The following is a 27,692-nucleotide window of genomic DNA, read 5'->3' on the forward strand; positions in this document are numbered from 1 at the left end:
GACGTTAGCTGGACTCTTGAAGTTCCTCTTCTTGCTGAGAGATGTTGCCACCTCTTGGAGAGTCTCCGAAAAGGTAAGTTTTATGTCAATTTTTTTTCTTTATTACACTTTTTTAATTTACTCTTTCTTTAAAACTAATTACCTTTCTACTTTTTTTTTATAATGGCATTTTAATTCAAGATGTTATCATTGCTACTAAGCTTTGGAAAGATTTTAAATCAGAGAAACATGCTGAGAAAACCTGTAAGCTGGAGCTATTGATGAGTGAAACTTGGGCTTAACACAACGACTTTCTCTTTTCCATTTGGAATCTAGGTTGGCCAAAACAAGACTGCCCATGCCTGCATTATTTAGCACATGCCTCAGCATTACAGTATCAAACTGTACATTTAGCAGAGACCCACTTCCAACCAAGTAGCTGGTTCATTAGGGTTGTGCATATTTGAATGACTTGATGGCCCACAACACTCACTGATGTATCAAGGTTCCCTGCCCAGTAATAATACCATGAGACTTCTTAAATGTATTCTCCCATGAATCAAAATTCTTGGTAAATGCCTTTAAAAGGTGACATTTGTCTCTAACTTTCAATTCAGGTGCCGATTTTGTTTCTATTTCAAGTATAATTTCTTTACATCCTAGGAAAGTGTTGAGAAAAGTAGCTTTTTAAATATAATGTTTTCTAGTATCATATTCCAGTCGTCATTTGAAGGCAATTGACTTGACTATCTGCAGTTATTTTCCTGAACATTACCACCATCATTCTCTCATGGTTCCAGGCATTTGCAAAGGGATCTAAAACATGCTTTACATTTACTACAATTTTTTTTTTAATTTAGACATACAGCTTGGTAACTGGGCCTACCACTCGTGGTGTCCAATTATACCTAATTGACCTCCAACCCCAGTATGTTTTGAAGGGTGGGAGGAAAGCAGAGCACCAGGAGGAAACCCACACAGACACGGGGAGAACTTCTTTTCCATCTACTAGGTAAATGCAAAGAACAAATCTTAAGGTTTCTACATGAAAATCGACTGTTCTAAGGCATTTAAATTATGAACTCAAAGTTGGGTCTCATTTATTCAGATAATTTTATAAATATTACTTTGAGGTTACAGGTTCCACAAAATCAGGAGTTCAGATAGTGAGCAGAGCACATTTGGGGAGAAAAAAATATTCGGTATAATTTCAGAATTAACTGCGATTTTGTCTGAAATCGTTTCTGGTCCCAATCTCATTTGTGGCTATTGTAACCAATGCATAAAGTTTAGACTATGGCATAAATTCCCAATTTTGCAACCGAGTGTAAAGGATCGCCTGAATAGAAGGGAGAGAAACCTCAACAAAGAGGAATGTAAGATCATAACAAGGGCCTTTCTCTCATCTCAATCTGATCTAGAAGAAGATCTGATTTGTTTCCTGATCAGCAACGCAACCCCCTCATTAAATCTTCCACTAGGTGATCAGATAAACAGGTGGAATTAAATAAAAAAAGCTTCCATTGATCTTATTTCAAGATGTACCAGGCCCAAAGCTTTCCAACACACCCATACAGGGGTGCAGTGCATCAGGAGCTCACAGGAGCACCGTTCCAGCATCTCAGGGGGCTGTACCAGGCACCTCCTTGTCACCGTTTCTGGTGAGTTCCTCCACCTAAAATAAATTAGCAGTGCAACACTGCATCCATACATGTATACACGAGAGAGTCGGAGTACATGTGCGCATTTCTACAGTGTGTCCCCACTACCACCTAGTGGTTCGTTTCAGGAACCAGAATGGGTTTAAGTCCAGCTGCCCAATTAAAAACTTGCTGTTGAAACCTGATTTAATTGTGATTCTTATGTTTTTCATTCTCCATTATCTTTATTTTTTTTGTGCTGGGTTGGATTTAAGGTTTCTTAACCAAGCGATTGTCTGTGCAGCATCCAGTATCTGCCGTTTTTCTTTATTTTCCATGTCAGTACAGGTTCACAGCATTCTTCGCACGAATATATGTTATCAACAGAGTCTGCAAAGCAAGCATTTCTGTACCAACATAAATCTCTTCTTAACAACAAATCACATTAAAATACATTAGTAGAAACAACCATGATTTACAAAGACAGATTTTATTTGTGTAGCTTTAAAATGTATTCACAGTAGAAAATGAAGTTTCCAAAATATTCAGTCACATAGAACCAACAGTGTATGATGATAACAACAGAAGCATTAAATTGATTGTCGAGAGCTGGTGATCTGACTTAGACAGCAAGGCTGCCTGAAGCAAATCAGAACCTGAATCGTAATAAAAATAGATGTGGAATGAATGGCAATGTTGAAGGCAATCAACCAGTCGATTTACATAATTTCATGAAAGTACCTTGATACATTACCAATATGTTCTGAAGGCAGCAAAGACTTTTTTTGTGGGTGGATTACGTGTGCACCATTTTAATGTCATTTTGAATATTGCCTAGTTTTCTGGTGGAAGGTTTAGAAAACTGGTGGAAAGACCACAGTCTGTCCCGGACGGTAATAGAATGTTGAGTGCCATCACGCTGAACACTGGCGCACCTCAGGGCTATGTGCTCAGCCCATTCCTGTCATGCTACTGATCCATGACTGCGTCACCAGATCCATCTCCAACTGAGTCATCAAATTTGCACATGACACCACAGTCGTCGGCCTCATCAGCAACAACAACTACAGAGAAGTGGAAAATCTTGGCGCGAGAATGGCAACCTGAGCCTTAACTCGGACAAGGTGAAGGAGACAATTGTAGACTTCAGGAGGGACAGGAGCAACCACCCTCCAATGACACATGAATAACAGTAGTGGACAGAGTAGAGACCACCAGGTTTCTCGGAGTCCACTTAACAATTGACCTATCCTGGACACACAACATCTCCTCACTCATCAGGAAGGTACCACAATGACTGCACTTCCTGAGAAGACTGAAGCAGGCAAGACTACCAGCCACCATCATACCAACTTTCCATAGGAGCTCCGTTCAGAGTGCCCGATCTGGCTGTATCTCGGTGTGGTAAGGTTGCTGTAGAGAAGTGGATCGGAGGTCTATCCACAGGACTATAAGAGGGGCAGAGAGGATAAATGGGGACTCCTTCCCCTCCCCCCCCCCACACCCCTGGCACTCATCGATCCAATGACATGATCTCCCTAGATTGTGGCCTGCAGATCATTGAGGGTCCCTTCCATCCTGCTCACAGCATATTTCCCACCAGGAAAGAGATACAGGAGTATCAGATCCAGCACCACCAGGCTGAGAAATAATTTCTTCCCAAGGGCAATTAAAATGCTGAACAACTAAGTGAACTGCTTGCACTAACTATCCGAGGTTCTACTATTTAAAGGCTGTCCTACTAAAAGCAGCCTCTATTCTCAAAGATCCCCTCCACCCAGTCCATGCCCTCTTCACTCTGCGACCATTGGGAAAGAGGTACAGGAGCCGAAAAGTGAGCACAGGACAGCTTCTTCTCCACTGCCTACATGATCAATGAACCAAAGATACTGCCTTACTATTTGTGGTCTATTTTTATTTTTTTTAATATATTAGTGTTGTAAGATGGTTATAATATGAATGTTTACACTGAGACGCTGCCGCAAAACATCAAATTTTGTGACTTGTTCATGACAATAAATTCTGATTCTATTTACAGGTATTAAACAATATTTATTTATTTTTATATCGATATATTTGCCCTGCATATGTATTGCTTGTCTGTATGATTGCTAATTGTGGGTGTGGGTTCGCATGGTTTTTGCACCTGCTGTTTCGCCCAGTTGTTCCTTGTGCAATCGGATGATAATGATTGAACTTGAAAAATTATCGAGTCATTCTATGTGTGAGGTGATGGATGTTTATGCAACCTAATCTGTGAAACAAACTCACAACTGCTTAGGCATTACCTCCTGGGAAGTCTCATTACAGCAGATAGATAAAGGCAGCGATTCCTTTTGCAGAATCTATGAACCGCCATCCAAAACATCCATGAAAAAGAGCAGCTATAAGAGTGGGCAGGATGGGAAATGGAAACTATTGATCTCACCCCTCTAACAATATTTTTCCTTGACCACAAAATGATTCCTGGTTTTGAAAGTCTGTTCACGTCTGCTTTTGACTGCTTTTCCAAATTTTATTGGAGAAAGAATATTCATTTGAAACATTGAGACTTCCGATGTGAAGACCGTATAACAGTTATATTGTTTTTGGCACAGTTTGGTTGTAAATAATACCTATCATCTCACACATAAATTGCCTCATTCAATTTTCATTACCTTATATACTCACAGAATCAATGTCAACGGATAGTAGTTGACCACGCCTTTTTTGGCCCCAAGATTGTGTGTTTCCGTATGACTTGTGTAAAATTCGACTCCCCACATTTTTAGCCCTGTCCGCCCACCCATCCGAGCTCCTGATGCCCCGACAGCAGATCCTTGACCCGACTGCTCGGCCAGACACCCAGAAGGCAGACTTTTTATGAAATCCCACCAGCAAATTTGAAAATAGCACAACAGTGATCCTGTCATCAAATTTGTATTGTGTTAGAATCCGAACACGATGGTAACTGTTCTTGACTACTCTTGTCTTTTTACATCCTAATTTATACCAATCCTCATGAAGCCATCATCGTACAGGACCTCTATCACCCTGGTCACATTGGGGTTATTTAATTTATAATATTGTACTTGATGTATCCCTCCCCACAGAGGCAGTAGAGATTGTCATTATCTTTGCATCATTGGGGGATTAAGGGTTGCCCAAAAAAAGGAAGGAGGTGGATACGAGTCCATGGCCAAATCAGTCATGATCTTATCGAATGGTGGAACAGGCTCGACGAGGCAAATTTCTCTAATTTCCTATATTCTTACTAGGTCAAAATAAAATTTAACCTGGTCTTAAGAGGGTCAAGTGAAGGAAAAAACAGAGACACATCATTATTCGCTAATCTTTTTGGTTGTGGGCTAGATGCCACAGGACTGGAAAATACAATGTGATATCTTTTTGTTCGAAAGGGAGAGGATTGACCGTATAACTATAACCATCATCCAGCACCCATGGTAAGTAAAAGGCAGTTGACGTTGCGGGCCTGAGCCCTTCTTCAGGTATGCCGAAAAATCAGACAGACACCCTGTTTAAAATGATGGGAGGAATATATGTTACAAAGACTGCCTCAAAGCCTGGGTGTCGGCATCAACATGTGGGAGACACTTGCCCTTGACTGTCCAGCTTGGCGCAGCAAGATCACCACAGAACCCCATGCAGCTGAAGTCAGGCGCATCATCCAGGTGCAAGGAAAGCGTGCTGTGCGCAAGGCCCGAGCAGCATCCACTGCCACGACAGCACCCACCCATATGTGTCCCACATGTGGGCGAGCCTTCAGGGCCCGGATTGGCCTCACCAGTCACCTGTGGACCCACAGCCACCAATCTCCCATTTGACTTTGAAGCCATTGTCATCTTCGACTATGAAGGATGAACAACAACAACCACAGGGTTTGGTAAGAAACAATAGGTGGATACAGTGAGGAGGGTAAAGGAGAAAGAAGCTGAAAAGTGATATGAGGAGAGGGTAGAAAGATAACTGACAGGAGGAGGAGGGGAAAAGGGTGGGGAGATGGAGAAGAGAAACAGATGAGAGAAAAGGGCTAGAAGGGGGGGTTAATGTATCAAAGTATTTACACTAAAATATGCAATTATGCTAGTTCAAAGTTACAAATTGCTCCTTGAGTCAATTATTCTGAATTGCTTAAGGCAGACTTGCTGGAGTGGATAAGTTGATAGCTCTCAATGATCAATGCAATGCTTGCTTACTGCTCGTTTGATAGAATTTGGAAAATTTATTTCTATATGTGAATATATTTTGAAAGCAATGTAAATAAAAATTGTCTCAAGCAATCATGACCATTTCCACTGAAACATTTTTAATGTGATCTGTTATCAAGAAAGTATTTATTTTAATGGATTATGTATCTTAAGGCTAAATATGAACCTAACAACAGATACTGAGAGCTCAACACTACAGAAAACAATATCTAGAAGATGTCAGACTGGAATTAAAATGAAAATTAACAATCGGAAGTCTCAATGTTTCAAATTAACGAGTGCAGTTTTTGGCCAAATGATGAGTCTGACTATAGGATGAAGATCGAGAATCTGGTTGGGTCTCAATGTCAGCAAGACCAAGGAGCTTATTGTGAATATTAGGAAGGGGTAACAGATGGACCACACACCCATCTTCATCGAAAGTGGTGGTGAGGGTTAGAACCTGGAGCCCTCATAATAGAGGATCTCTTCTGAGGCCAACACATCAGTGCAAGTATGAGGAAGGCACACCGATGCCAATACTTCTTAAAGAGTCTGAGGAGCTTTGGCATGTTGTAAAAAAAAAAACTCCATCTACTGCTGCACTGTGGAAAGTAAACTGCTTGGAAACTCAAATGCCCAAGAATCCAGAAAGCGGCAAACCTAGCCAAGTCCATCACAGGTACCGAACTCTTGTTCACTGCAAATGTCTACATGAGATACTTCCTCGAGAAGGGAGCCAACATCATGAAGGACCTCTATCACCTGGTCACATCATGGTGATTTAATTTATACTACGGTATTGAAGTTTATGTATCCCTGCCCACAGAGGCAGGAGAGGTTGTCATTTAAATATATTCACAACACAGTTATATCTTTGCATCGTTGGGGAATTAAGGGTTGTGCAAAAAAGGAGGGAGGTGAATCTGAGTCCACGGCCAGATCAGAATGATCTCATTGAATGCTGGAGCAGGCTAGATGAGCCAAATGCATACATTTTCTCCAATTTCCTACATTCTTATAGTTTGCTAGGTCCAAATAAAATTTATCCCAGGTCTTAAGAGGGGCAAGCGGAGGGAAAGGCAGAGGCACAGATCATTATTCTCTAATCTTTTTGGTTATGGGCGAGATCAGTGGTTTTCAATATTTTTCTTTTCACTCACCTTAATCCTTTACTAAGCACAGAGCACCTGTAGCATAGGGATTACTAAAGGTGGTATGTAAGTGGAAAGAAAAACTTTAAAAACCACTGGGGTAGATGCCAGAGGACTGGAAAAATACAATACGATATATTTTTGTTTGAAAGGGAGAGGATAGACCAAATAACTATAAACTGGTCAATGTATCATGAATGCTACACAAATTATTGGAAAATACTTTGAGGATTGGTATAAATTATGACATAGAAAGAGTATTCAAAGACAGTTAGTGGAGATTTGTATTGACAGGGTAGACCAGTGGTTCTTTCCACTCACGTACCACTTTAAGTATTCCCTATACCATCGGTGCTCGTGATTAGTAAGGGATTGCTTAAGGTGGTATGTGGGTGAAAAGAAAAGGTTTGAAATCCACTGTTTTAATCGTACCTAATTGACTCGTTTTTTCGCGGTTTCAAAACTCCAAAGGAAATGGGCCAATGACAATTTTTCTCAAGGAAAATATTTCAATAGCAATTGGGTCAAGAGCAGTGATTCTCAACCTTCCCTTCCTACCCACATACCACCTTAAGTAATCCCTTACTAATCACACACACATTTTTAAGGAAATTGATGAGAATAGCATATTTGATATTCTTTCTGAAATTTGGCATGATGGTTGACAAGTATCATGTGTCAAAATTATCTGAAGTCAAACTCAACAAGGGTATGTGCGATACAGTGGTGCAACTGGGAGAGATGCTGCCTAACAGTGCCAGAGACCAGGTTCAACCCTGACCATGGGCACTTGGATGTTTTCCCTGTGACTGCTTGGATTTCCTCCAGGTGTTGAGGTTTCATCCCACAACCCAAAGACGTGGAAAATGGTAGGTTAAATGGCCTCTATAAATTACCTCTAGCATGCAGTTGAGTGGTAGATGGGAAGAATAAAACTAGAATTTGGATTAGTGTAAAAAGGCTGGTAAACCAACAATGTGGACTCAGAAAGCCAAAAAGCCTGTTTTCATCTCTCTCTGTCTGTATCAAAAAAAAATTGATTCCAAAGGTGGGTCAATAAGAAAGTTAGTGGATGGCAGGAATTTGGGGAAATGGAAATCTGAATGCAGTGTGGCTTTGCAGAACTCACCACAAGGCCCTTTGTCTTCTGTGCATTTAGTGATCTGGACTTAATCATGGCCTTGATGCTTGAAAAGTTTCAGATGATACAAAAACTGTCAGATTGATGAATGATGAAGGAGCAATTTTCATGGAACAGGATAATGGATTGGTCAACTGGGCAAAAACATGACAAATGGAATGGATCAAAAGAAATTAGGAGGTCAATCATGGTGAGGGATTGGAGAATGAATAGTATGACAAAGAACCTTGAGTTTGAGAAAAAAATTATTTTGCATCCTTGTTCTCTATTAAACTACCATCACAGATCACTTATATCATCCATAATGATCTCGAACTATTCAAAACTCATTATATTATCATCCAGTGTATGCCTTATATTAATTTAATTTCCAAAAATTTGACATTCCTTGTGTAATTAAATCAAGTGTGCCTGAAGACTTCATCGCTAAGAGAGGCTATCTTTGCTGGTTTTACAAAATGTCTACTTACATGAAACTTGATATGCATCTTGGAGCCATTCAGGATACTCATTTAATGTAATCACTTGTTGCAGGCCAATCTGCTGAACAAAATGGATCATAAAATGGAGTGAACTGGACCGTGGAGGCTGAAGTAATTTACAGCGATGTCTGGGGTTAGTCCGTAGGGACTGCATGTAATAATGGCACCGTTGAGATATTGAGGCAGGCTCTTGAAATTAATAATGGAGCTGGAGATGGTTAGAGATCATAATGAAATAAATGATCAAAGTAGCTGGAGTGGAAGAGCAAAATTATTGAACAGAAGAATATACGAAATAGGAGCAGGAGTAGGCCAAGCGGCCAGTCGAACCTACTCCACCATTCAATGGCTGATCTGATGATCGGCTCATCTCCCCTACCTGCCTTTTCCCCATCTCCCTTAATTACCCTACAATGTAAAAATCTATCCAAACTTGTCTTAAAAATATTTACTGAGGTAGCATCCACTGCTTCAAAGGGCAGTGAATTCCATAGATTCCCTCTAGCAAAAGCAGTACCTCCTCATCTTTGTCCTAAATCTACTACCCTGATTCTTGAGGCTATGTCCCCTAGTTCTGGTCTCCCCCACCAATGGGAATGAATTACCTATCTCTATCTCATCTCTGCCTTTTACAATATGTTTCTATAAGATTGCCTCCCATTCTTCAAAATTCCTACAGTCTTAGACAACTCAATCTCTTAGTGAAAGCTGGAAAGTACTGGAAACTCTGAGGTCAGACAGCATCCTGGGAAAGACAAATGGAGTTATGGAGCCTTCATCAGGATTCCCCTCATCAGGGAGAAAACCAGTCGCTGACTATCTAAGAATAATCTGCCGGAGGAGCTCAGCACATCTGGCCGCATCCATACAGGGAAGTGAACAGTCAATGTTTTGGGTCGAAATCCCATTCCTGAAAAGGGCAGCAGTCTACTTTCCTCTGAGTCTCACCAGCAGTTTGCTTATTCGGTCCATATTTCAGCATCTATAGCCTCCTGTGTATCTACAAATCATTTTCTCACTACTTTTGGTTGTCCAAATCCATGCCTGAAAATCAGTGTGGAATGGGAATATGGAAGTCATTTTCATCTTTATTAACCAAAGTTGAATCTGACTTAATCAGATTATTTCCCATTAAATTTTCATCTGTCCGTTTACCCAAAATGACATGTCTCCTCTGTCAAAGAGGGAGATGTCAAACGTCATTTGGGCTGCCCAATAATACCTTTTAAAGTCTGGGAGCTTTAATTCTCCCAGTTCATAATTCCTGGTTAATTTATCGATAGAGACTCTGGGAAAATTACCCTTCCTAATGTATTTATTTAAATTTTGAAAGAATCATTGTGGTACTAAAACAGATAGGTTTTGGAAAAGATATAATAATTTAGGCACATTAATTTTTATACAATTAACCCTTCCAATCAAATAATTGGAAGAATTATCCATTTATTTAAATCATCCTCAATTTTCCGAAGCAAGGGAAGATCATTCAATTTATATAAATTCTGTAAGTTATTATCTATTTTAATACCTAAATATTTTATCCCATTAAGCACCCACTTAAATAGAGAGTATCTTTTAACATGATCAGAATTCCCACCCATAAATGGCATAACTTCACTTTTAATACAATTAACTTTATAGCCAAAGAAAGTCCCAAAAAATTCTAATTTAGACTGCAATTTTTTTTATAATGATCTCACTTGGTCGATCAGATATATCAAAACAAATAGATTGATTTTATGTTCTTCGTGGTTAACCATTAAGTTTTTTTATGTCTGGATCTTGGCAGAGAGATTCTGATAATGGTTCGATAGCTTGAACAGAAAGGGTTGGAGATAATGGACAAACTTGTCTGGGAATACAGATGTGATTTAACCATTAGTGATTACTTTCACTTTAGGATCACAACATAGAGCCTTAACCCAAATAATAATACCTCTCCTAGTCCAAATTTTCCCAAAACTAAATAAATAGTCCCATTCCAATCTGTCAAAAACTTTTTCCACATCTAGGGCCAGAGCAACACTCAATTCATCCCCCTTGTTTGTGCCAGGTGGATAATACTAAGCAGTCTGCTAACATTGTCCACAGACTTCTCTTCTATATGAAACCTGTCAGATCTACATTTATTTATCTAGGTAAATGTACTGCTAATCTATTTGCTAGCAACAATCTTATATTCCTTATTCAATGTTGATATGGGCTTATAAGACGACCATTTCAATGGGTCCCTATCTTTTTTGGGAATCACTGTAATAATTGTTACTGAGAAGGACTCCGGGAGAGTATGGGTTGCCACTACTTGATCTAGTACCTCCATAAATAGAAGTATCAATAAATCTTTAAATTCTTTATAAAATTCAGATGGGAACCCCTCTTCTCCCAGGAATTTATTAACTTGCAAGGATAAGAATGCTTCCCCTATCTCAACTTGATTAAAGGGAGTGTTTAATCCGTCCCACCACCCCCAACCCCCGTTCTTTGAGATCCAAATTTGGAAGGTCCAACTGTGACAGGAAACTGTCTATTTTATTCAAATCCCCCACTGATTGAGATTCATATGTTCATATAAAATTGTTTAAAAGTTTCATTTATATCCTTTAGTTTATAGGAGATTCCACCAGAATTGCACTACCAATAAGTGGTAATTTAGCCATGCCCACAGGAAAAAAAGGAATCTCAGGATTGTATGTGATGTCATGTATGTACTCTGACGATAAATCTGAATCTGAAATCTTCCTTTGACATCCACGGAGCAGGCAAAATCTTCGACTGTAAGAAATTTCTGGACAAATTCAAATATCAAGTTATATACTTGGTTTAATAAATCCTTGGAGACAGACTCAGGCCGGAAATATTGGTAATATATATTTACCTCCTGTGGACACTTCAAGGCATGCTGAGTACCTCCAGCATTTCTGTGTTTTTATTTCCAACACAGCTTCTGCAAACTTTCGTGTTTCACTTAAGAAATACTTTGACAACATAAAGGTTTTTCTCGGCACTTCATGAACTTAGCAATGAATAATTCTATTGTGATATAGTGGGGTCAGCTGCAGGGTCTGGCCTAACATTAAAGAACAGGTACTGCTACATGTTTATGCAATGTTTTCTCATTGAGCGCAGGACAAGCAGATTTTGCACATGATTCTAGTGTTGATACTTCTGGGTCAAAGTCAACAGATGATATCATCTGCTTATGAAGAGATGAGGCATTGCTATTAAAATCAAATTGCTTTCTTGGATGAATCTATTTTCTCTCCACTCATATTCTTTTGTGTTTCACTTGTCTTAAGATCAAGCTAACATATTGAGTAGGAAATTTAATTTGGCCTTTGTTCTCCTTTCTCCTCATTTTAATCTTTGCACTGCATTTTATTTCAGGCTTCAGTTACAATTCTTCCTCTTAATGAGAAGAAGCATTGCCTCACTTGCAATTTAATATAATGGAAAATGCTCCAAATGTTGAAGGCAATAGATTTTGAGGGTATGGTAACAGAGGAACTTATTGGACAACTAATAGAGAGTTCTGACATACTAATCCAGAAATCCAAAGTTGATATCCCATCATGAAAGTTGGGAAATTTGGATTCAAGTAAGAAAATGAAAACCCAGTATCATTTTAATTGATGGTGAACTGTGAACTAACTAGGTCATTGTGAAATTCCACTAATCTCTCAGTACTGTTAGGTCTTAATGATCTCAAAAATAGTGGTTAACTCCTAAATGTTCTTCGTTAGGCTTGACTACTCCATTACACAGCTGGCTGGCCTCTGTGAAGAGGAGATCATTCATCTTTGTAAACTCTGTTGTCCATATCATAGTTCATGCAAAATATTGTTTGTCCATCACCCATGTGATTGACCAAGAAGAGCTTCCAGTTAAATAGGGGTGACAGTAGGTGCTTTCAAACTGCCTTGTAAAATGGAGTTAACTGGGCAAATTGCCCGGTTAGCGCCCCACTCACAAGGCAGCTTGAAAGGATCCAACCCGGTCAGCATTGTTGAAATCCAACCAGGTCCCTTCCCTACCTCAGAGGTAGTCAGGGAACCCAGTTAAACTTATCCAGGGCATGCCGACCAGCTGTTTGAACAGCAAAATGGCTGACCTGGTTACTCCTGTGAAGTCAGCGCTTACGCATTGGCATCACGGAAACCCCAGCTGAAGTGTCTGCAGTGATTGGGGGGGGGTGAGGAGTCACTTCCAGGGCCTGGGGTGGAGAAGTTGGGGGGGGTGATAGGTTGCTGCCATCAGGGGGAGAGACAGGGGCCACATGCTGACATAGGGGGAGAGGCCGATGTCGCTGGGGGGGGTGCCACAATCAGCGGGAGAGTGGTCGCTGCCACGAGGGAGGAGAGGAGAGGGGTTGGCTGCCGACGGGGCAGAAGGAAAAGGGGTTGGCTGCCGACGGGGCAGAGGGGTGAGCGGCTGCAGGTCAAAGGGGATAGCTGCCATGGATTGGAGGGGAGCGCGATTGATAGTTGGAGGGAGATTGACAGCTGGTGGGGGAACAGGGGAGACTAGTTTGCGTGATGTATCACTGCGTCATCGCGGGGGGGGGATCCCCCTTAAATCACCGGGTTGATGATTTACTGGGGCTAACCTCCCTCAGCTTAAAAGGTGCTGGAGGCACCCAACTAATCCCAGGAGGGCTACCGGGTGCTGCAGCTTAAAAGCACCTATTGTTAGCATAGTGGTCAATGCAATGCTCTCTGTGAGGAGTTTGTATGTCCTCCCCGTGTTTGCGTGATTTATTTTCCCCTGGATGCGCCAGTTTCCTCCTACCCTTCAAAAACATATGCAAATTGTAAGTTAATCAGGCTGTTTTGGCGCCATGGTCTCAAGGGCCTGGAAGAGCCTGTTACTGTGCTGTATGTCTAAATTTAAATTTAAAAACAACTGACTTTGAACATCTTCGCCCTTGTTTTGCAAACCCTCACTGCAACTCTCCTCCATTCCTAAACCTGTCTCAGAATCTGTGCTCCTCCACATTTAACCTCTGAAGCATGACTGAATGTAACGATTCCATGATGGTAATTACGCCTTTGCCTATCGATGTTCTGAGCAGTAATGTCAAAGAAAGATGCACCTTAAAACCTTTCTCTTTTTCTAAATATTTGTCCAAACCTAACATTTTGGCTCTGTCTGCCACAATAGCCTGGATCTCCCAGTGGCCACCCATTTTAATTCCTCATCCCATTCCCTTGCTGACCATGGTCTCATGCACTGCCAGACTGAAATCACCTGCAAATTGGATGAACAACTCCTCATCTTCTGACTGGGTGCCCTCCAACTGGATGGCATTTTCTTCCTCTGGTTTCCATTAAACCCCACCCCCCTCTTCTTCTCCTATCTCCTTTCCTCTAGTTCTCTCTCTCTCCCTCTTCCCTTTTTCCTCTGTCTTTCACAGAGCCTAAATCAATTCTCACCTTTCCTCTGATCATATCTAATTAACACCATTTGTCTGTTGGACTGGACTCCTCCTCTGCCAGTCTTCCACCTTTCTCTCTCAGTCATTATTGAGACACCTGCCTGCTTTTTGCTTAGACCTTAAAAGGGCTCAGGCCCGAAACATCGGTAATGTATCTTTACCTCCTATGGTTGCTGTGTGACCGGCTGAGTTCTTCTGTACGTTTTTACTAATATTTCCTTTACCAGCTCAGTGTGTTTTTTTTTTGTAGCACACTAACAAACTATAAAATGAAACTTGAGAAAGCTCAAACTTTCCCTCACTCTACTTGGAAAATAGGGAGCTCCCAAATGATTGGACTAAGATGCCAGGATAACCCATATCCATTACTCTTGTCTAATCTTGATTAATGGAATTCAAATGGACTTGTTCTGCAGAAGAATAAGTTATCTCACTTATCCAAAAGGAAAAGAAAATCTCTATTTTGTTCTGGTGAAACCTTTCAACAATCTGTTTTGATTGAATGAAAAAATTGTCGTTTCATATAATCTGGCAACAGAAATGTTCTTTAATATTTTTGAGCATTGTTCATTGGAAGCGATTCACAAAGAAAACTAAACCCATTCTATTTGAAACCACATAATTTCTCAATAATGTCTTATATTTAAAATTGTTGCATGCTTGGGATTTTCTTTCATTGAGAGATATTTCATTTGTATTTTTAATTTGACAATAATTATATATTTAGATCTGGAGAGAGAAGGGATGAAATTCAATTTTGCCGGAAGGAAAGGAAATGGAAAGGAAAATTTGGTAGAAGATGAATCCAGAAGTTGATTCAATATCAGATCACCTTCCTACCAGTGTTGAAGTTCACACCATGAGGTTTTATAGCAATGCTCTCTATATAAAAATATTTAAGGATATGTTTATGTATGTGTGTGTGTTTTATATATGTGTTTTAGATATGAGTTTTATATGTGTTTTTGATATATTTGTGTGTTTTATATTTATGTGTGTTTTTTAGATATGTGTGTGTGTGTGTGTGTGTGTGTTTGTGTGTATGTGTGTGTGTTTGTTTTTTTTTGTGTGTGTGTGTGTTTGTTTGTGTGTGTGTGTGTGTGTCTGTGTGTGTGTTTGTTTGTGTGTGTGTGTTTGTTTGTTTGTGTGTGTGTGTGTTTGTTTGTGTGTGTGTGTGTTTGTGTGTGTGTATGTGTGTGTGTTTGTGTGTGTGTTTGTGTGTGTTTGTGTGTGTGTATGTGTTTTTGTGTGTGTGTTTGTTTGTGTGTGTGTGTTTGTGTGTGTGTATGTGTTTTTGTGTGTGTGTGTTTGTGTGTGTTTGTGTGTGTGTGTATGTGTTTTTGTGTGTGTGTGTGTGTGTGTTTGTGTGCGCGTGCGTGCGTGCATGTGTGTGCACGCTATATGTACTCACACTACTAAAGATGCCGTAGGTGGTGCCGGTAGAGGACCCATGATTCGGAGCCGAACAGGAGTGTGGGTATGACAACAGCTCTGTATACGCTTATCTTTGTGAGGTTTTTCAGTTGGTTGTTTTTCCAGACTCTTTTGTGTAGTCTTCCAAAGGCGCTATTTGCCTTGGCGAGTCTGTTGTCTATCTCATTGTCGATCCTTGCATCTGATGAAATGGTGCAGCCGAGATAGGTAAACTGGTTGACCGTTTTGAGTTTTGTGTGCCCGATGGAGATGTGGGGGGGCTGGTAGTCATGGTGGGGAGCTGGCTGATGGAGGACCTCAGTTTTCTTCAGGCTGACTTCCAGGCCAAACATTTTGGCAGTTTCCGCAAAGCAGGACGTCAAGCGCTGGAGAGCTGGCTCTGAATGGGCAACTAAAGCGGCATCATCTGCAAAGAGTAGTTCACGGACAAGTTTCTCTTGTGTCTTGGTGTGAGCTTGCAGGCGCCTCAGATTGAAGAGACTGCCATCCGTGCGGTACCGGATGTAAACAGTGTCTTCATTGTTGGGGTCTTTCATGGCTTGGTTCAGCATCATGCTGAAGAAGATTGAAAAGAGGGTTGGTGCGAGAACACAGCCTTGCTTCACGCCATTGTTAATGGAGAAGGGTTCAGAGAGCTCATTTCTGTATCTGACCCGACCTTGTTGGTTTTCGTGCAGTTGGATAATCATGTTGAGGAACTTTGGGGGACATCCGATGCGCTCTAGTATTTGCCAATGCCCTTTCCTAGAATGCTTCCACCAGCGTTGTCTCCGCTCCATCCTCAACATCCATTGGAGCGCTTACACCCCTAACGTCGAAGTACTCGAGATGGCAGAGGTCGACAGCATCGAGTCCACGCTGCTGAAGATCCAGCTGCGCTGGATGGGTCACGTCTCCAGAATGGAGGACCATCGCCTTCCCAAGATCGTGTTATATGGCGAGCTCTCCACTGGCCACCGTGACAGAGGTGCACCAAAGAAAAGGTACAAGGACTGCCTAAAGAAATCTCTTGGTGCCTGCCACATTGACCACCGCCAGTGGGCTGATAACGCCTCAAACCGTGCATCTTGGCGCCTCACAGTTTGGCGGGCAGCAACCTCCTTTGAAGAAGACCGCAGAGCCCACCTCACTGACAAAAGGCAAAGGAGGAAAAACCCAACGCCCAACCCCAACCAACCAATTTTCCCTTGCAACCGCTGCAATCGTGTCTGCCTGTCCCGCATCGGACTTGTCAGCCACAAACGAGCCTGCAGCTGACGTGGACTTTTTACCCCCTCCATAAATCTTCGTCCGCGAAGCCAAGCCAAAGACTAAAGATGACATTTTCAAACAATGCAAAAAATAAATCATCAGAAAATCAAAGAGACTTTCAACAAACTGTAACATGACTGACTGTTCTCAGACACTTGTGAGGAGTGCAAACACACTTTTCATAGCTTACAATCAATGGCCAGTAGATACAATAGTTCTCAGGAGAATCTGAGGTAAGGCAGGAAAACCAGGGTTTATATTGGGGTAGGTGAGGGAGGAGCCAATCATTTGAACAATGCACAGACAGTGAATTCCAGTTCACTGCACAAAGTATTGGAGGAACTCTACAGGTCTGAGATCCATGAAGAGAAGGGGTCAGTCATCATTTCGAGATGGGACCCTTTATCGAGACAAAGGTTAAAAAAAAAAGAAATTATGTACCATATAGGCCATTGTATAGGACGGCTTATGTATAAATGTACTGCGGAATCTCCTCCTAAAATTACGCCTGCAGCCCCAAAAATCTGGCACTTACCGCTGACCATTCAATGCTGTTAAAAGCCAAATCACAATATTTTAATAACAAATTATCATTTAATAGTCTAAATTTTATTTGGATATTCGAAAATAAACTACTGTCAGCTACTGCAACAGGCCATTTAAACTCCGTACAGAGCCAACTGCTGTTGGACCAGGTGGATGGACCCCGCGGAGGAGCACTGAGACTTCGCCTATAATTAACGGGGCACACACAAGATCGTGTCAGAGCAGGAAGGTAGATGGTAGAAGTATTCCAAGTTCGTCATCAAGGTAAAAATTTTATACTCTTTGCATAGGATGACCCTGATTTTAAGGTGAATTTTTAAAGTTTGGATCCTATACAACGGCATAAATGGTACAGAAAAGGGAAAGAAGCTGAGGGCAGAACCCAGAGGTGATGGGGTATGTGAGAGTACAGATTCTATCCCCAATGTTTGGTCGTGTAGGATGACTGTGATTGGCTGAGAGTGTAGCCACACCTACTGGCAGGTCTTAAAAGATTGCTCCTAGCCAGACCAGGTCATTCTGGACTGGTCGACCTACTTGTGATATGCTCCAGTCTTCTAGTTAATAAAAGCCTTGGTTTGGATCAACAAGTCTTTGGTTCTTTCGACGTGCTCTACAGGGTACTGAACAGAAGATGGGAAAGGAGGAGAGACAGGTAAAGAGTGAGATCAGCTTGGAAGAGGGTGGTAGAGATTGGGAAAGGAACAAAATTGCAGGAATATGTGAAGAGATGGAAACAATAGCAGCAGATGGGAGTGGGGAAAAAGAGGAATAAAATCGCTGCTCGTGTAATTATATTTGTGCAGGAGGATTTATCAGGTCAAGTTTAATCTCACTGCACAAGTACAACCAGACGAAACAGTGTTCTCCATACCTTGGTGTAAAACACGCAGAGATGAGGCCTCAGAGAGGAATAAACTCGCGACCCCTGTTTACAAGACCAGTGTTCTAACCACTGAGCTATCAGAGCTTCTCCGACAGCTCAGTGAATTTGTTTCTCCAACTTTATAGCTTTAAATAAACAAATTGTGTGCCTTTATCCTTCAGAAAGTGGATTGAAATAGGCAATCCACCATAATCCTTCAATATTCAATTCCCAGTGAAGATAAAATATAATCTCTGCCATTTCTTAAAGGAGATTATCCTTTCACTGAACATGTTCTGACAGGTTACTGTTATGTACTGCCACCAATGGTACCCCTCACGAATGAATTTTCTCCTTCCCCACGTTAGGGACAACCTTGCCATCCTGGTTGATGTCTCCAAGACTGGTCCTGCTATTGAATCATGTGAGGGGCCATAAAACCGACCCACTTGTCAAAAGGAACCAGCTCCTCCATGTGAACCCCCAATATGTGTACGTGGCCTATACAGATGGGAGCGAGGAAACTGACTCCATCTGGGTCTTTGCCTGCGCAGGGGCACCCACCAAGCAGCACCCCCTCCTTCCATGGACACACACTACATACCATCGCTCCCTAACCCCACCCCTACCGATCGAGTCGCCACATCAGCATGTCACCACAGCGCTGGAGGTCCAGGACAACAAAAGCAACTGGCTCTCCACTGGTCACGACAGAAGACCAGGCCACTGGACAGACTTAACCTGTAAGACTTTGTGCCCCATGTCACTTCGCTGGACAAAATAATAAAAACAAGGAGTGAATCTGGCTCCACCCCGTTCTGTGACTGTACCCACGGCTCCTCCCTCTTGAGCCTGTATAAAGGCTCCAACATCATAACCCCTCCCCAGAGAGCCTGGGTCACAGCACAGGATGACCTTCAAGTTTATTGTGAATTAAAGCCTATTGTTCTATAACTCCAGTCTTTTGAGTTACTGATAGTGAATCAGATCCTAGGGTCCTTGTTCTTCCACACTGGGAGAATATTCGGGGGAAACTTCTTCATACAGAGAGTAGTGGGAGTGTGGAACGAGCTGCCAGCTGAAGTGGTGAATATGGGCTCAATTTTGAAATTTAAGAAAAAATTTGGACAGGTACATGCATGGGAGGAGTATAGAGGACTATTGACTGGATGCAGGTCAGTGGGACTAGACGGAATAATAGTTTGGATGGACTAAAAGGGCCAAAGGGCCTTGTAATATACTGTTGTTCTACGAGTCTAGATTCCCTCTCCTCCTGAAAAGAAATTCAAAATGTTGTATGAACAAGTTGTGTTTCTCAGAAGAAGTGACCTTCATGCAAAGGTTGGAAAAGCTTTGATTTATTGTGTGGGATTTGCTCCATTTAATTGAATGCATGGCTGAATGTAACCCTACATTTGATATTTTGTTGTATCGTTCTAACACCAATTATCTTTAATTTGTTTCACTATCTCCGCATTCCACCTCAACATCAAACGGCCGACTTTTGCTTTGACTCTTCCCATATTACCACACTTTTTGATTATTAAAAAAGCAATAAAGTGCTCAAGTCAAGGAGCTCCAGATCTTGCCTGCAGCTTTTATCATTCCTCATCAATGGATGTATTTATTATTTCATATAGACCTGATAAATGGAAGTTACCCCTTAATTATTTTACCTGATCTTGCCTTGGAGACTACTGATTTACTTTAACATGTAAATTCTGGCCATCCTTTGAGCTAAGCCTTAAAAGTCTCAATCCAATAATTATATCACAGCAGAGACATATGAAATGAGAAGTTCACCTGATTCTAATGCTCTTGCCCTGAAATTAAAAGAAATTTGTATGGAATTTGGAATTCAGATAGAAAACCAAAGAGAGGGCTTGTTCATACATGGAGAGGGATGCAAATCACACAGAAATGTGTCGTCTATTCTCCCTCATGCTTCTGATGTCGAGCAGAATGTCAGGCATCCACGTAACAGATGTGCTGGAGCCTGCTTTACAATCCATCCCAACATCATCCCAAAGAGCTGACAGCGATGCCTTGTATTCCCAATAGTTCACTCAGTCCTGCAAGTGACTACCTGCAAAACTGACCTGCGGAGCTCTCTGAGTTTTCATTCTTTGAATCTTTTACATTGTGATTGCTGGATTCACACGCGATGTTCAGTTGCCTTCAGTTTTTCTTTTCCTTAAAAGAAAAACTGTGTAAAAATGGAAAAAGCTCTTGGTGTCACAAAAGATGTTCTATCTGGTCATTGGGCAATATATCTTCAACTGTTTTGACTCTGTCGCTGTTATATTTTAGTACAGTTCAGTGCCTAAGGTCTGAGGTACTGGGGCTGATATCAACAGTTAACTGGTTTTCCTGATGCATGTGAAAACTATAGAGATAGACGTTGATGGGTCTGAGGGTAGGATTGGAAGATTATGGTGGGATGTCAGAGGCATAAGGTTGGAGAAGTGCATGGAAGGACTAAGTAGAATCTGGAGCACTGCACCTTAACTGAGTTTCTACGGTTGGGGCCGTTGGGCAGAGATTGGCCAGACACCCTGCACTGCTCATCAATAACTCGGTAGTGGAGAGAGTCAAGCGCACCAAGTTCCTTGGAGTCTGCTTAACATGTGACCCATCGGGGACCCACAACATCTCCGCACAGCAATGACTGGACTTCCTGAGAAGACTGGACCGGGAAAGCTGTCAGCCACCATCATGTCAACCTTCTACATGAGCTCCATCAGGACCATCCGAACCGGCTGTGTCACAGTGCGGTATGGTTGCTGCAGAGAAATGGATTGGAGATCAATCCACAGAAACATTCCAGTGGCAGAGAGGATCACTGGGATCTTCCAACCTCCCCCCCCCCCACCACCCCCGGCCCTTCTACCCGCATTGACCTGATTGTTGTCTGAAGAGGGTGCACAAAATCATTGCGGATCCCTACCACACAGCATCTTTCAACCGCTCTTGTTGGGGAAGAAATATAAGAGTATCAGGCCCAGCAGCACCAGGCTGAGGAACAGTGAGCAGTGGGAATACTGAACTACTCACACTGACCATCCGAGACACCAATCTTTACTAAACCATGTTTATTTATTTACTTTTACAACTGTATATTTGCCCTGCAAATATATTGTTTGTCCGGTGGTGTGTCTGGATGTTTTGAGCCATGGACCGGAGAATGCTGTTTTATTGGGTTGTACTTGTGCAATCGGACGATAACAAACATGAACTAGATTGACATCCCGTGGAGTCACGATGGCTGAGTGCTCACGGTTTCTGTCAGAGTGTAAATACCCAGTGGTAAGGGAGTTGGATGATTGAAAAGAGACGTTGGGGCCAAGGGTAATCAAGGGCTCAGGGATGGCGAGTGTTGTGGAAGAGGTGAATATTAAGACTAGAGAGCGCCATCAGTATTAAATAAAGGATCACCTTTCCACCTATCTGCCTTTTCCCAATATCCCTTAATTCTCCTACGATGTAAAAATCAATCCAGCCTTGCCTTAAATATTATTACTGAGGTTGTCTTCACTTATTCAATGGGCAGTAAATTCCATAGATTCACCACACTATGGGAAAAGCAGTTCCTCCTCATCTCTGTCCTAAATTTACTACCTGAACCTTGAGGCTATGTCCCAAAGTTCTCATCTCCCCTAAAAAATTACCTACAAATGCCTACTGTGCCTTTATTAATTTTATCTATAATATGCCCTCTCATTCTTCTAAATTCCACCAAATACAGTCCCAGATGACTCAATCTCTCCTCATACACCAACCCCTTCATCCTGGAATCAGCCTGGTGAACCTTCTCTGCACCATTTCAAAAGCCAGTACATCCTTCCTCAAGTCAGGAGACCAGAACTGCACATAGTTCTCCAGATGCAGCCTCACCTGTATGTTTACAGCATAACCTCCCTGCTCTTAAATTCCAGCAATGAAAGCCAACATTCCATTTGCCTTCTGATAACCTGCGGCACCTGCAAACCAACCTATGCGATTCATGCAAAAGCACTCCCAAGTCCTTCTGCATGTCAGTATGCCATTTAAATAATATTCTAATCTTCCATATTTCCTTCTAAAGTGGATAGCCTCACATCTGCCAACATTGTACTCCATCTGCCAGATCCTTGCCCACTCACTTAACCTATTTATATCTCACCGCCGACTCTCCGTATCCTCTGCACAATTTGCTTTTCCACTCAATTTAGTGTCATCAGCAAACTGAGATACTCCACACTCTGTCCTGTCTTCCAGATCGTTTTTGGATCACACAGCCCTCAGGCAATACATGGCGGTCACTCTATAGTTGCTTTCTCTCGGTAATATCAGGACTGAATTTTAGAAGCAGGATACAATGTGCCTGTGGTCTTTGTTCATTCTTTTTTTTCTAGTTGTAAGCCAGGCAAGTAAAGCCAATATCACCAGCCAACCCTACCTCCCTTTGCAGTCATGGAGGGAAGTCTTCGTGAACTTCCTCAGGTGAAACCATCCCCAAAGAGCTGTTGGGTCATGAATTCCAGGATTTGGACCCAGTAGTGACAGAAACACCAAGTTAGAATGATGTTAATTTCAATATGAACCTGAAGGTGCTGATATTTCCTTGCACCTGCTGTCTTTGTCCTTCTTGAATACTCATTCATGAATTGCACACTTAACATCAAAATGAAATCACACAACACTTAAAGCATTATTCTCAGTAATCTATGGGCTAGGTCGGCTTTCCCAGTAGTCCACATGGTACAATAAAACTTCTGTTATCCAGAATTCAAGAAACCGGCAAAAAAAAATTGAGGAAAATAAATAAATTGAAATAAATAAAAATGGATGTAAAAGTTTAAAATTGTAAAAGTAAATGTTCTCTGAAGTAGCACATAAACCTTTGGTGAAGATGAGAGCAAATATTCGGCCTGCAGACATCCTTGGCCATGTTTTTCTCGTACCAACTGTTTAAATAAAGTTGTGTTTGAATAAACTACTGTCACCCAGGATGTAGAGCTGCCTGATGCCTCTCAACATTGGAGTGACTCTCTTAAAAGTGTCTCCTTATTCCTGCTTAGTCAGTGAATCCCCCAATCAGAGGATTTATCTGTAAACATCGGGGGGGGGGGGGGTGGAATTAATTATTTACAATGGTATTGTTCATCTTTCAGGCGGATCCTTGGAGGGAGAGAAATCTGCAGATGCAGTGACAGTTAAATGTTTTCAAAAAATGTGACTGAAATAAAGTAAAATGTTTCATGCAAGCCACATTTGTTCAGTGTAGGTACAGTATCATTATTTATTACCTTTTAAACTGTTTAATCTTAATGCAGTTGTATTAGTTCAGAATTGTTAGAGTAAGTCTCAAGCAACCAGAAAATTACCAATCCCCATAGGTGCCTGATACCAGAGATGTTACTGATCATATATCATCTATAGACTGCGCCCACTGCAACATGTTCAGTTTCCTTGCGGTTAATGGAAAAATAATCTCAGGTGATTCAGCCAATACTAAGACAGCTACTAACACTATAGACCAAAGATCGATTTCCCTCCCATGCTCCCTTCTTAATGAGGATTTTTCAATACAGTTCAAGGAAGAAAGCTATCAGTTTCCTATTCCGCTCACAAATGCCCTATTTCCCCCGAGAGAACACCGCCAGAATAAAGATTACTGAACTGCACAAGCTGTCACTTTAAAAACTTGACGAAAAGTTTGATGGCATGCTTGGTGTTAATCGAGGCTCCTTTGCTTTGCTGTTGGCTGCAGAATCTGGCCAATCGATTTCCATTGACTTGAGCTCAGGGAGGCAATGAATCGTGCAGAAACTTAGGCTGAATGTGCAGATCTAATGCCTTCTAAATATTGTAGTTTTCAATCCAGTGTGCAGTTTAATTTAAAAGAATCAAGACAAGTTATTGTCAGGAATCATTATGCTCTCTTTGCACAAAAAGTATTGAGTCTCCTTGGAGATTGAGTTCTTTATTCTCCTCAAAGATAAAATGTTTCAAATTTTAATATTTATTTAGCATTAAACCACATTGGATGCAATCCAGCTCTCCCAAAAGTAATAAGCGAGAGCGCTGAAAGCAAATTAGTTTCTGAAACTTTTTCAGTGCAAGTAATGAACATCTGAACTTTAGTTCTGTGCCCATTACTTGAAATAAACGTGGTTCAGTTGATCCATCAGACAAGCAAATGTCCATGCCAACAAACCGTCTTGAAGGTTTTCAGTGTGCCAAAGTAATTTTAGTCAGTCTCTTCAATTTTATACAATGATCTAATGGTCAAATCTGTTTGAACCAACCTTGCCTTAAGTATTTTTTACTGAGGTTGCCTTCACTGCTCCAACGGGCAGTAAATTCCACAGATTCACCACACTCTGGGAAAAGCAGTTCCTCCTCATCTCTGTCCTAAATTTACTACCCTGAATCTTGAGGCTATGTCCCCTAGTTCTCATCTCTCCTACCTCTATCTTATCTGTGCCTTTCGTGTTGTCCATTTGGGCCCTGAAGTGACTCTACCAGGACTCATTGAAAAGGAGAAACTACTCCATGAAGGAAATGTATATATTTATTTCTAGAATATATTTTTTTATTGATGAATGAGAACCCAAAGCCAGATTTGCATAAATCTAGGGTGAGATGGAAATTAGACTTAGACACAACAAATGACAAACAACTCTGGTCAGATCTGTGTCAGGGAAGTTTGATGGCACCTATCAATGCCAGGTATCGATTGATCCATTATCATTTTCTCCATCAACTGTACAGAAATTACACTAATATAAACATGAATTATCAGAGATATGTTTTAGGCGTGGTGTCAAGGTTTGTTCCTTTTTACATTTTACCTGGCTTTGCATTGAAGGTGAGGCCCTTCTGGTATGACCTCTGTGACACCCTAACCAAGATCACAGCAGCCATCTTCCCAGTAGGCCCAGATCTTTGACTTGTTGGGAACTTTACCACAGTTGGTAAATCATTAACTAATTCTTAAATTTAATTCACAGAAATTGCCTTATGTGTGGCCAGGAAGTGCATAGCAGTAACACGGAAGGCTGACTCCCATCCACTCATGGATAGGTGGTCTTCAGAGATGAATAGCTGCATCCCACTTGAAAAGGTCACATACAACCTCTGGAAGGGCTATAACACCTTCCTAAAAATTTGGCAGACTTATTAAGAGCATATAGGTACCTCAATGGTGGTAATATAGGTTTACATTCACTACTGGCTAGCCAGATTTTAACACTGTGGTATTATCATGTCTCCATGTTTTATTGTTAAAGCTGACAATGGGATTCTCTTTTTTTTATTTTTTTGTGTTTCTTTTTCTTTGTTTTTTTCTCAGTTTAATAGGACATATTAGGAAGGGGGTGGAGGCAGGGGTTCTCTTGATGTTTTGTATTTGGTATGATTGTTAAATATATTTAAAATAATATATAAAATATTATAAAATAAATTTATTTTCTGCATTTGCACTTGGACTTCTTCCCTGTTGATCTTGGTGCAGTCAGTGATGAACATGGTGAAAGGTTTCACCAGGACATTGCGACCATGGAAAAGCAGTATCAGGGCAACTGAAATCCATAAGTGCTGGCCAACTATTGTTGGACACTGACATGAGAGGCATCAGATGCTGAGTACAAACAAAAAAATCAGCGGCAAAACATTTTTTGGTCCGTTGAACTAACACAATGTAACAATGTCATTATGTGATTAAACATGCCAAATTCAATAAAAGTTAACTTAATCTTTCTCCAACTTCCTACATGATGCAGCAAATCTGATATTATCTTTGGGTTCAGCTTGAATTTGTCTATCATAATCCCCAATTTTTTTTTGCAGGAAGAAAACCTTCTGAAAAAGAATCTTGTCCAGTATTATTTTACTCCTATTATTCTCTTCAGATTAGAGTCATAATTCATGTCAGTCAGTGCACAACATATAATCTCTTCACGTGACTAGGAGGTTTACTGCTCTAATCTCCAAAATGCTGTTAATTTCTTGAAAATTTAACTATTAAATATAACGTCACAAACTGAGTTAATGGAGGAATTTTAGCAGTCAAAATTGGCAACCAGCATGGTGATCATTCCTCATCCTCAGTCATGACTGCAACCATGTGAAATCATCCCACCATGTGATGATATTGTTGTTCCCCTAACTCCGTGGCTGGATTGCTACTTGCAAGGATGCACCAATCCAACCACAGAGCACCACAAGACTGCATCACCAGCAAGTGGCTGTAGATTCTCCCACATCTTTCTGGAACAGCCGCTTCGTAACTTGGAGCACATCGTGTTACTTTGTTGGCTTATTTACAATGACCACGTGTGGGATTCGGCAGCACATCAGTGCCCTAAATAATCTGCATCTCTTCGTGCCCAGTGAACATGAGTGAAACACTAAAGATTGTAATGAAAGCACAGAAATGCTGGAATAACTTAGCAGGTCTCGCAGCAATTCCAGACATTCGCATTCACTCCATTCAGCTGCTCCACTGTAAAATCTCTTCGAGAGATGCCTACCCCAAAGAAGTTCTCCTCCTCTCTTCGAAGGTTCTGTGAAAGCCTCCCTCACTGCTTGCCCTCTGCAATCCCTGCTACTCTACTAAGTTTGCAAGACCTGCTGAGCTCCTCCAGCATTTCCCTGTTGTTTCTCAGTCCGCACAGACCAAATGTACAGGATCTTTGAAGTATTTTCTATGTGTTTGATTCCATGCATCCAGAAAGCAGCAGTCATTCAACTTGTCAGTGGATAGTATGCTATTAAGAGTCACCCGGTAACATCAACCAAACCCCTCATTCTGTAAGTAAGACAGATTGGTTACGACATACAAGGCCACAGTGCTGTTCACAAGTAACAACTGGCTTGATTACTCAACCAGATTTCATATTCATTCTTGCTTTTGATAAAGTTCACCTGTCATCCATTTAACATTTTTTTCTGCACTTCAAATAATTTTCTACAAATCTATTTTAAGTAACCCCATGAATCTCTTAGTTATGCCAAGGAAATGATTGCAGATCTCCACTCTCTGGTGGCCACCAAAGCTTTTAAAGCACATTCTGTTGCAACAAGGAAAATATTATCAAATAAGATCTGCAGTGGATAAATGTGAACCGTTTGTTGGAAGCTGCATAGTCAAACTAATCCTAATAAAAATCAGTGGTGTAGCAAAGATTAAAAGAAAGCTATTTTATCTTCAACAACATGTTCTTTATACTAACTAGACTGTGAAATATCACTACACTGCCTCAATTATCATTATTCAAATATATTTAATCACTCAACTTGAAGGAATAGCTAAGAGGCATCAGCCTCCATTTTGTTTTCTCTTTAGTATTAAAGAAAATAAAGGCTTGGGATGTGGAAATGGGATTCCAGGCCTATTTCCAATTAGATTTCCGTGCCACAGAGACAGCCCACTGTTGGAACTGATGAACCAGAAGGAAGATGAAGCTTCAGTAAAAGGAGGAGATGTGCCTTGACAAAGAGTGCTGTGTGCTATCAATCACAACTTTCCCTTATTGAAGGACAATGCATAACCACAGTCACATTAAATGTTAGAGGAAGCAATTGAAGACAAAAATT

The 27,692-nt window shown here is 41.2% G+C and overlaps 1 long non-coding RNA gene across 1 annotated transcript in view; it reads right to left on the reverse strand.

Moving 5' to 3' along the window:
• Nucleotides 1-2,122: 2,122 nt before the first annotated feature.
• LOC138746418 (uncharacterized) overlaps nucleotides 2,123-27,692 on the reverse strand; it is a 31,890-nt gene continuing 6,320 nt past the window's right edge. Inside the window, exons 2-3 of the long non-coding RNA XR_011346949.1 lie at nucleotides 8,572-8,641; nucleotides 2,123-2,275 (exon numbers count right to left, since the gene is read on the reverse strand). This is a non-coding gene — a long non-coding RNA (uncharacterized lncRNA). The remainder of the gene's footprint in view (nucleotides 2,276-8,571; nucleotides 8,642-27,692) is intronic.

The sequence above is a fragment of the Narcine bancroftii genome, chromosome 12, assembly GCF_036971445.1.
Source record: "Narcine bancroftii isolate sNarBan1 chromosome 12, sNarBan1.hap1, whole genome shotgun sequence".
In the NCBI taxonomy this organism is placed as follows: Eukaryota; Metazoa; Chordata; class Chondrichthyes; order Torpediniformes; family Narcinidae; genus Narcine; species Narcine bancroftii.